Genomic DNA, 10,242 nt, shown 5'->3' on the forward strand with positions numbered 1-10,242 from the left:
TTCACTTCCACAGTAGTCCTCTGCCCCTACCCCCAATGAATGTGGAGAGCTGACTGTATCTACAAAGTTATGGCCATTCTTATTTTTGCTCTCATGATTGGCTGTGTAGACCTTTGACGTGGAAGTGTGTATATATGCTAAAGTAAACCAACAATGAAGTAGGACTTCAATTGAATTGCTGGTATGGGTCCAACTCTCTCTCCTTTCCCACAGGTTTACCTATAGCTCCTAGAATTTTAACTAGTGAAGGAAGGAAGGCAGTGTGCTCAGAGAGTCAGGTCCAAAGACAGTGAGAGCTGTGAGCTAAAAAGGGTTTTAAAGATACAGTGGAAATGACTTAAAGATCGTACGTGGCTACACATGTCCATATACTCACATGCAAAAAATTCTGTTCCACTCTTCTCACTGAGTATCCATGCACCATATTCGTGATTTTTTCAAGTGCCCTGCAAGGCAGGAAAAAAGTATTAACTTTTTATTAACTTTTTGTCACGGATGGATTAACAAGAGAATTGCCTCATTGGACAATATGGTCAACCTTCATAGTAACAAAGAGGCTAACCCAAGGGACCCCCTTCCACCTGGAAACAGATGTCTTCACTGCGGAAGAACATGTGGGTCAAGAATAGGACTCCACAGTCACCTACTTACCCACCACCAAGATACTACACTTGGAAGACAACCATCCTCGGTCAACTAGGGATCGCCTAACAACAATGTCTGCATGTGAATGATCTTGAAAAGGCTGAGGTGTAATTGCACATTATCTGGAGTTCCCTGTACTCCCAACAACTGATCTAGAACATGAGAAAAAAAATAAGAAAGTTTGATCTCCTTTTCGGAAAATATAAAATCCAGTTGGCACTCTAAACCTTATTCTGGATGGAACATGTTCTCTCATTAATCGGTAGAAAACTTAAAGAATCTTCTTCCCTTGGTCCACCTTTATTACATCCATCAAAAAGGGGCAAATTCCACCGTGCAAACTTTTGAAATCATTTATTTCTTCCTCAGGCAAAAATTAACAGATGTTACACTTGCTTAAAAAAAGAAGGCAAACTGGATATGATTAACTACTGGCAGGAAACAAATCCTTTGGAAATGAAGTCCTAACTTCGGGTGGTATAAACACACTTTTGGGGTTAAGAGGTCATAGGTGTTGTTGAAGGCTTTCATGGTCAGAATCACAGGGTTGCTGTGAGTTTTTCAGGCTGTATGGCCATGTTCCAGAAGCACCCTCTCCTGACATTTTGCCCACATCTATGGCAGGCATCCTCAGAGGTTGTGAGATCTGTTGGAAACTAGGCAAGAGGGGTTTATATTGCTTCAAAACCTAGCAGGAAGCAGCCAGGCCTTGAAGCTTCAAGGCTATTCAATGCTAATCAAGGTGGCCAATGGGAACATTCACACTTGCCTACAACTGACAAGATTTCTTTCTCCCACCCTGGACATTTCACAGATATATAAACCCCACTTGCCTAGCTTCCAACAGACCTCACAACCTCTGAGGATGCCTGCCATAGATATGGGCAAAACGTCAGGAGAGAATGCTTCTGAAACATGGCCATACAGCCCGGAAAACTCACAGCAACCCAACAAAAGCCATAGGTTCCATCTACACTGCCATATAATACAGTTTTTAATCAGTACAGATGGGGCCATAGTTCTCACTCTGGAAACTGCATATCCCCCCCCCCCCCAAAAAACACCAAAAAAACCCTCCAGTTATTTAATATTCAGCAAATTATACTGGGATAACAAAATATGTGATCTTTTAGTTCGGGAGGCTAGAAAGACCAGTCGGGGATAAGAAGGGGACAGATTGAGTTAACACCCAGTCATCCATTTGGGCATACATTCAAAGGAATATAATAATTTAATATGTTTGTGTCAATTCAGTTTAAATATGGTAGAAAAAGAAGAAAGGGGATCTATCTTTTCCTTTGTTCAGATACTATAAGTAGAAATATTTCTCTTCCTTTTCTGCATGTTGTTATTTTTATACACAGAGTTCAGCTTCTAGAAATGCAATTATAGTTGCTTTGGCAGTCTTCCTCCCACCTGGTAATTGCCAGTTTTGGGCTATATTTATCTACCAGACTAAAAGAAAGGAAGTAATCCCTTTCAGGCATTCCAAACCCAAAAACTGCTTTCCGCACAAGGCATACAGGTGAAGACAGCATGGTGTAGTGGTTTGAGTGTTGGAGTAAAGCTGTGGAAGCCAGGATTCAATTCAACCTATTCAACCATGGAAACCGTGGGCCCTTCACCCCTGCCATATAATACAAAGCAGATAATCCACGTTATCTGCTTTGAACTGGATTATATGAGTCTACACTGCCATATAATCCAGTTCACAACAGATAATCTGGATTTTATATGGAGGTGTAGATGGCGCCATAGTTTTGAGGAAAAGATTTAGAAGGGCTTGGATGGTGGATTCTGTGTGACCTCTAGTGGTGGCAAAAGACCAAAGCACTTTCACTGAGCGCAAGTGTGAACAAATATCTCATCCATTTCTAAGTGGTCCTTAAAACAACACTCCAGCTACTACGGTATGATTGTGGATGACATAGTGCCTGTGTAGGACAAGATCTTGCTTAACAATTATATATATACTAGCTTTGCCCGGCCACACGTTGCTGTGGCGAAGTATGGTGGTATGGGAAATAAAGTATTGAGGAATTGGTGGTAGTTAAGGTAAAGGGTAAATACAGTAATTACCACATAGCATTACTGTGTATTGAACTACTTTTTCTGTCAAATTTGTTGTATAACATGATGTTTTGGTGCTCAGTTTGTATAATGATTACCTAATTTGATGTTTAATCGGCTTTTCCTGAATCCCTTCTTATTATCCAACATATTCACTTATCCAACATTCTGCCGGCCTGTTTATGTTGGATAAATGAGACTCTACTGTATATTTATAATCTTATATTATCTGCTTAGAAGTGGATTATATGAGGCCCCTTCTACACAGCTGTATAAATGCACACTGAAGTGGATTATATGGCAGTGTGGAGTCAAGATAATCTTGCTCAAAGCAGATAATATAACATTATAAATGGGTTATATAGCAGTGTGGAAGGGCCTTGAGTCTACACTGCCATATAATCCAGTGCAAATCTGATAATCTGTGTTTTGTAGGCAGTGTGGAAGAGGCCTAACTGGGTTGTCCCCTGGGCTGAGTGGGTTGCTAGGAGACCAAGTGGGCGGAGCTTAGCCTTCTAACTGGCAGCAATTGGATAAAAACAATTATTCCTTTCCCTCTAATTAGGATTTTATTTTTATTTTATTTTTGTTGTATGAACGTAGAGGCATGGATGAGGGGTTGTGCTGCCAAGTGTAGTGTTTCTGGGATGTGTAGTTTTGTTGTTTTCTCCTAGGCTGAAATTTCATTACCCTTTTATATATATAGACAGGATTAATTGATTAATAGGTGAAGAAATGTAACTGAAGCTATTAGAAAAGGTCTGGGAAGGAGACCTAGGGCCTCAGATGGATCTTGACTGGAAAAGGATCCTAAAGTGGAGAGAGGTTAAGAATCTGTCAATAAGATTTAAAAATGCATACAAAGTCATATGGAGGTGGTATACCACACCAGATAAACTACACTAGATGGATAAGAAGCAAAGTAACCTCTGCTGGAGATGTGGCATGCATAAAGGGACATATTTTCATTTGTGGTGGAGATGCCCCAGTTGAAGAATTTTTGGAAAAACATGTTTATAGAAATTGGTAACATTATAGGATTAAACATCACCTCGGATGCTAGGTTAGCATTATTAATGGATGACACAAAGTTGAATTTAGAAATGGAAAAGAAAGAATTGGTGATTATTTTACTCACAGTGGCGAGACTTATAATGGCAAGGAACTGGAAGATACGTAGTAACCAGGCCCGGGCTGTGGCGCAGGCGGGAGAGCAAGCCAGCTGCAATTAACTGCTATGAATCACTGACCAGGAGGTCATGAGTTCGAGCCCCGCTCGGAGCCTATGTTTGTCCTGTCTTTGTTCTGTGTTAAAAGGCATTGAATGTTTGCCTATATGTGTAATGTGATCCGCCCTGAGTCCCCTTCGGGGTGAGAAGGGCGGAATATAAATGCTGTAAATAATAATAAATAATAATAAATAACCAATCTCACACTGGAAGCATGGTATAGGGAAATATGGAACGTAGCCTTAAATGATAAATTATCAATGGAAATGATAATGAGGAAATAAGGAGGGGAAACTAATTACTGGTTGACTCATAAATTTATGGCAAAGGAAATGATACTTGTTCAGGCCTTGGTGGTGGGGTTATGTGTTTGTAAAATGTTCATTGTTTTGTGTTTTGTTTCCACTGCAAGCTGTTAATGTATGTAAATTTTAAAAAATTAAAGAAAAAAACTCAAAGTAAATAAAAATAAAAATATTAACTGTAAACATATCCAAGGAGAACCAATTAGATCTAAAAAGAATGTTCAATTTTTCTAGTCTTTCAGGATTCAGATATTTAGGGATAGCGTGAACAAAAGAAATAGCACATCTCGTGTTATATTTAAAAAACTAAAAGACTTGTCAACACTACAATTAATCATTATTAGGCAGACTAGCTGTTGTCAACGCTCAAATTTTACTGAAATTTCTATTTCTACTTCAAACCATCCCTATGTTCATTTTAGAGAGGCATTACTGCTTTTCTCCTTGTTTGAAGACAAAAAAAAAGAACTTATCAAAGACCTTATAGTATTTCTGGTATGTACAAGGATAGAAATGGTAAAAGCATGGGAAAAAAGGTTAGAGAATTTATGAATACAGAATTGGATACACAGAATATGGGCAATCTGAAAAATTAATGAAAGAAAGAGGAGAAATAAAATAATTTGCTTGAGGCCAAATGGTAGTCATTTATTAGCTATGTGCCAAAGTAACAGCAAATTCAAATCACCCACAGGCCACTTCTACACTGCCATATAAAATCCAGATTATCTACTTTGATAATCTGGATTTTATGGTAGTGTAAAAGGAGCCTCAGATCAAGTGAGATTTGGTTAAATAGCTAGGGTAAGATATGTCTATTATTTTAAAAAAATTAGATAATAGAGTAGAGAATAATTTACTAGAAGACTGAGGGAGAAGGATTCTTTTCAACATCCTTGTTGCTTCAGTCTTCTCCCAAAACAATTACAGTGCGCAATTTGGGGATAATTTAGGAGATGATGCAACACAGAGGAAATGCAACACAGAACAGGCAAAGAAGCAGTACAGGAATGTCTGGTTAATTTAAATTAATTAAAGTCTCCAGGGTCAAATGAACTACACCGGAGGGTATTAAAAGAACTAGCAGAACCAATAGCAATCATCTTTAAGAATTCTTGGAGAACAGGAGAGGTTCCAGCAAATTGGCAGAAGGCAAATATTGTTCCCATCTTCAAAAAGGGAATAAAAGAGGACCCAAACAGTTACTACCCAATCAGCCTGACATTAATGCCAGGAAAGATTATGGAGCAGATCATTAAATAGACAGCCTGTAAATATGTATTTATTTATTTATTTGCAGTATTTCTATTGCGCCCTTCTCACCCTGAAGGGGACTCAGGACAGATCACAATGCAAACATTCAATGCATATCTTGATTTTAGCAAGGCCTTGGACAATGCTACAGATGAGACTTGGGAACTGGTTAACTGGCAAACTCAAAGGTGTTTACGAACGGCTCCTCTTCATCCTTGAGAGAAGTGACCAGTGGGATGACCTAGGACCCTTTAACACAGCCCTAAATCCCAGAATATCAAGGCGGAAAATCCAACAATATCTGCTTTGAACTGGGTTATCTGAGTCCACACTCAGATAATGTGGGGTTTTCCACCTTGATATTCTGGGATATAGGGCTGTATGGAAGGGACCCTAGGGGGTCTGTCCTGGGCTGAGTGCTATTCAATATCAATGACTTGCAATATAAAGCATGCTTTTCAAACCTGCAGATGATACCAGATTAGGAGGGAGAGGGCTGGGTCAGAATTCACACCGACCTTAACAAATAAGGGCCCTTCCACACAGCCAGATAACCCAGAATATCAAGGCAGAAAATCCCACAATACAGTAGAGTCTCACTTATCCAACATAAACGGGCCAGCAGAATGTTGGATAAGCGAATATGTTGGATAATAAGGAGGGATTAAGGAAAAGCCTATTAAACATCAAATTAGGTTATGATTTTACAAATTAAGCACCCAAACATCATACAACAAATTTGACAGAAAAAGTAGTTCAATACGTAGTAATGCTATGTAGTAATTACTGTATTTACAATTTTAGCACCAAAATATCACAATGTATTGAAAACATTGACTACAAAAATGTGTTGGATAATCCAGAACATTGGATAAGTGAATGTTGGATAAGTGAGACTCTACTGTATCTGCTTTGAACTGTTTTGTCTGAGTCCACACTTCCATATATTGCAGTTCAAAGCAGAAATGTGGGATTTTATTCAGCTGTGTGGAAGGGGCCTCAGAGAGCTGGGCAAAAATTTAACAAAATGAATTTGAACAGGAAAAAAATTAATGGTACTACACTTCAGCAGGAAAAATGAAATGCATAGATATAGGATGGATGATCCTTGCCTTGAAAACAGTAGATGCGAATGGGATCAAGGAGTCTTAGTAGACCACAAGGTGACCATGAGTCAACAGGGTGACACAGCAGCTAAAAAACCCAAATGCAATTCTAGGGGCCTTTCCAGACAAGCCCTGTATCCCAGGATCTGATTTCAGGTTTTCTGTTTATCCCATAGTATCTAGCAGTGGGGACTCATAAAATCTAGTTTAAAGCAGAAAACCTGGGATCAGATCCTGGGATATAGGGCCTGTCTGGAAGGGCCTAAACTGCATCAATAGTCCCACCCTATTCTGCTTTGATCAGACCTCCCCTGGTGTGCTGGTACGGCTGTACCAGAAGCTCCGACTTTATTTTCTTGCGGCTAATGTTTGCAGTCATAAGACAGGCCGCCTGTCAATCATCATTAAGTTTGGTTCCGCCCCTTGTTCAGGGCTCTGGGAGGGAAGGAGCCATTTTTAAGTCACTCTCATTTAAGGAAGCTAAGCTATAGGACGTAGACCAGCTCGTCCCATAGAAAAGCTTCATATCTCAAGCACATCCAGGGATATAGAACATCTGAGAAACCAGAAACAGAAATTCCAGGGGAAAAGCATCACAGATCCACGGAACCCCAGCTGAAACATCTGCAAGCCTTGGCTGGTAGGTCCACTCGATACATTTGGAATCGGTAGTGGGTCCCACATCAGCTAGGCCCATTTTGATAGACAGCCTGGGAGAGGTTATAAAAGGGTTTTCACAGTTATCCAAAGCCAGTTGCCTGTCCCCTGGGGACAAGACTGAAAGGGCCAACAGTTTTTAAGGAAACCTTGAAGTGTTATTTGACTCCTTGAAGATTTATTATTTGTTCATCAATAAAGACTTTGTTATCTCATTAAAGACTCAAATGACTATCCTTGTTCAGAAAAATCCTCAACAACTTCTCTTTCAAGGCGCCCTGGCTTCCCGCTGGGCATAAAGTATACATCCTATACAAAGACAATAGTTACAGGCCCAGCGCGTGACAGAACACCTGGAATATTCTGACTCCACCATAATATGATTTTATGATTGTCTCCGGCAGAGTGATAAAGCTTCAGGTGCAGGGCCTTAGGCCCCTTCCACACAGCTGAATAAAATCCCACATTATCTGCTTTGAACTAGAATGTATGGCTGTGTGGATTCAGATATCCCAGTTCAAAGCAGATATTGTGGGATTTTCTGCTTTGATATTCTGGGTTATATGGCTGTGTAGAAGGGCCCTTAGTGCCCATAATCAGGAGTCTTTCACCCTCAAAGCCTAATCAACTCATGCACTGTAATATCTTTGTGCTGGAGCATGAAAGAGGCCTTGTCGTGTCAGTAACACATGTGCACATGGAGGCTGCCAGTGCATGGGAATGACCCTTGCTCAGCACAGTACCTATGTGTGTGTACTTGGTCCACTTGCCCTGACATACAGTGGAAAGGTGTGGGATGCCTTGGTGTGATATGGGAAGTCCCTACCTGTTGTGGGCATGCATTAGCATCTCATTTTTATCTGTGAAATGTTTCTGGGGAAAAGCTCATTATGTTGACATGACTTGCATGTGTATTTTTGCATGGTTACAAGAATTTGCACCCATTGGTATCTTGTCCTGTTTCTGGCTGGAGTTGGTCTTTTCTCAGGTTTCAAATAAACCTTTTGAAATCATGCTATCTTGTGACCTTTGACTCCTTTTGTGGAAAGCAGCTTTCCTACTAACTACTTGCTGAGCAAGTGAACTATGTGCCCTTTGATCAACCATACCCACACTTCCATCATGACAGACCTGTTCTTCAACTTGGCATCTCCTTCCGACTCAGGGCCCTTCCACACAGCCCTATATCCCAGAATATCAAGGCAGAAAATCCCACATTATCTGGGTGTAGACTCAGATAACCCAGTTCAAAGCAGATATTGTATTGAGGGATTTTCTGCCTTAATATTCTGGGATATAGGGCTGTGTGGAAGGGCCCTTACTGTTGTGTCCATTTTCCATCTTAACCCAAACTCAGTTTAGCCATCTTGAAGGCACACAAGGACATATAGCAAAACAGGGATTACAAGGATGATTTTTTTTTAGTTTCCTATAATGAATGTGGGAATGCCACAAGTCATTTTGTTGATTTTTTGGCAGTTGTGTCAAGTCTGTTTTCTATAAAGAAAGGTTGCATCTATACCATAGAGCAGTGTTTCACAAACTCTGTTCCTCCAGATGTTTTGGACTTCAGCTCCCACAATTCTTAACAGCTAGCAAATTGGCTAAGATTTTGGGGAGCTGAAGTCCAAAATGCTTGGAGGAGCAGAGTTTGAGAAACACTGCCGTAAAGTGAATGCAGTTTGACCACACTTTAAGTGCCATGGCTCAGTGTTTATGTTACGTTGCTTTGACTCCTCTTTGGGGGAGATAAAGCGGGGAATAAATACAACAACAACAACAACAACAACAACAACAACAACAACGGAATAGTGGGAGTTATAGTTCTACAGCACTCTTTGGCAGAGAAGGCTGAAAATTTTGGCTGGATCTACTGATCCCAGATTATATGCTTTGAACTGGATTATATGAGTCTACACTGCCAGATAATCTGGGATAAGAAGATAATCTGGAACCAGATCCTGGGAGACAGGGCAGTGTAGATCCAGCCTTTATCAAACTGCAGCTCTCAGGATTCCATAGCCTTGAGCCAGGGCAGGTTGAAATGGTGTCAAACTGCATTCATTCTACAGTATACAGTAGAGTCTCACTTATCCAACATAAATGGGCCGGCAGAAGGTTGGATAAGTGAATATCTTGGATAATAAGGAGGGATTAAGGAAAAGCCTATTAAACATCAAATTAGGTTATGATTTTACAAATTAAGCACCAAAACATCATGTTATACAACAAATTTGACAGAAAAAGTAGTTCAATATGCAGTAATGCTATGTAGTAATTACTGTATTTACGAATTTAGCACCAAAATATCATGATGTTTTGAAAACATTGACTACAAAAATGTGTTGGATAATCCAGAACGTTGGATAAGTGAAACTCTACTGTAGTTGCACTCTGAGGCTGGATCTACACTGCCATATAATCCAGTTTCTGAATCCGTATTATCTCATTTTAACCAGATTATCTGGCAGCGGGCCCTTCCAGGCCCCTTCCACACAGCTCATAAAATCCACATTGAACTGGAATATATGGCAGTGTGGACTCAGATAACACAGTACAAAGCAAATATTGTGGATTATCTAACGTGATATTCTGGGTTATATGGCTGTGTGTAAAGACCCCCAGGCAGGCTTTATATCCCAGGATCTTATCCCAGGTTTTCTGTTTAGCCCAGATTATCTGGCAGTGGGGATTCATATAATCCAGTTAAATGCAGAAAATCTGGAATTAGATCCTGGGATTTAGGGCCTGCCTGGAAGAGCCCTGAGGCTGGATCCACACTGCCGTATAATCCAGTTTCTGAATTTGGATAATTTGCTTTGAACTAGATTATCTGGCAGTGTAGGAGCATATTATCCAATTCAAAGCAGATAATCAAAGGCCCTTCCACACAGCCATATAACCCAGAATATCAAGGCAGGAAATCCCACAATATCTTCTTTGTACTGGAATATATGGCAGTGTGGACTCAGATAA

Source organism: Anolis carolinensis, chromosome 2 (genome assembly GCF_035594765.1).
Source record: "Anolis carolinensis isolate JA03-04 chromosome 2, rAnoCar3.1.pri, whole genome shotgun sequence".
NCBI classification, from domain to species: domain Eukaryota; kingdom Metazoa; phylum Chordata; class Lepidosauria; order Squamata; family Dactyloidae; genus Anolis; species Anolis carolinensis.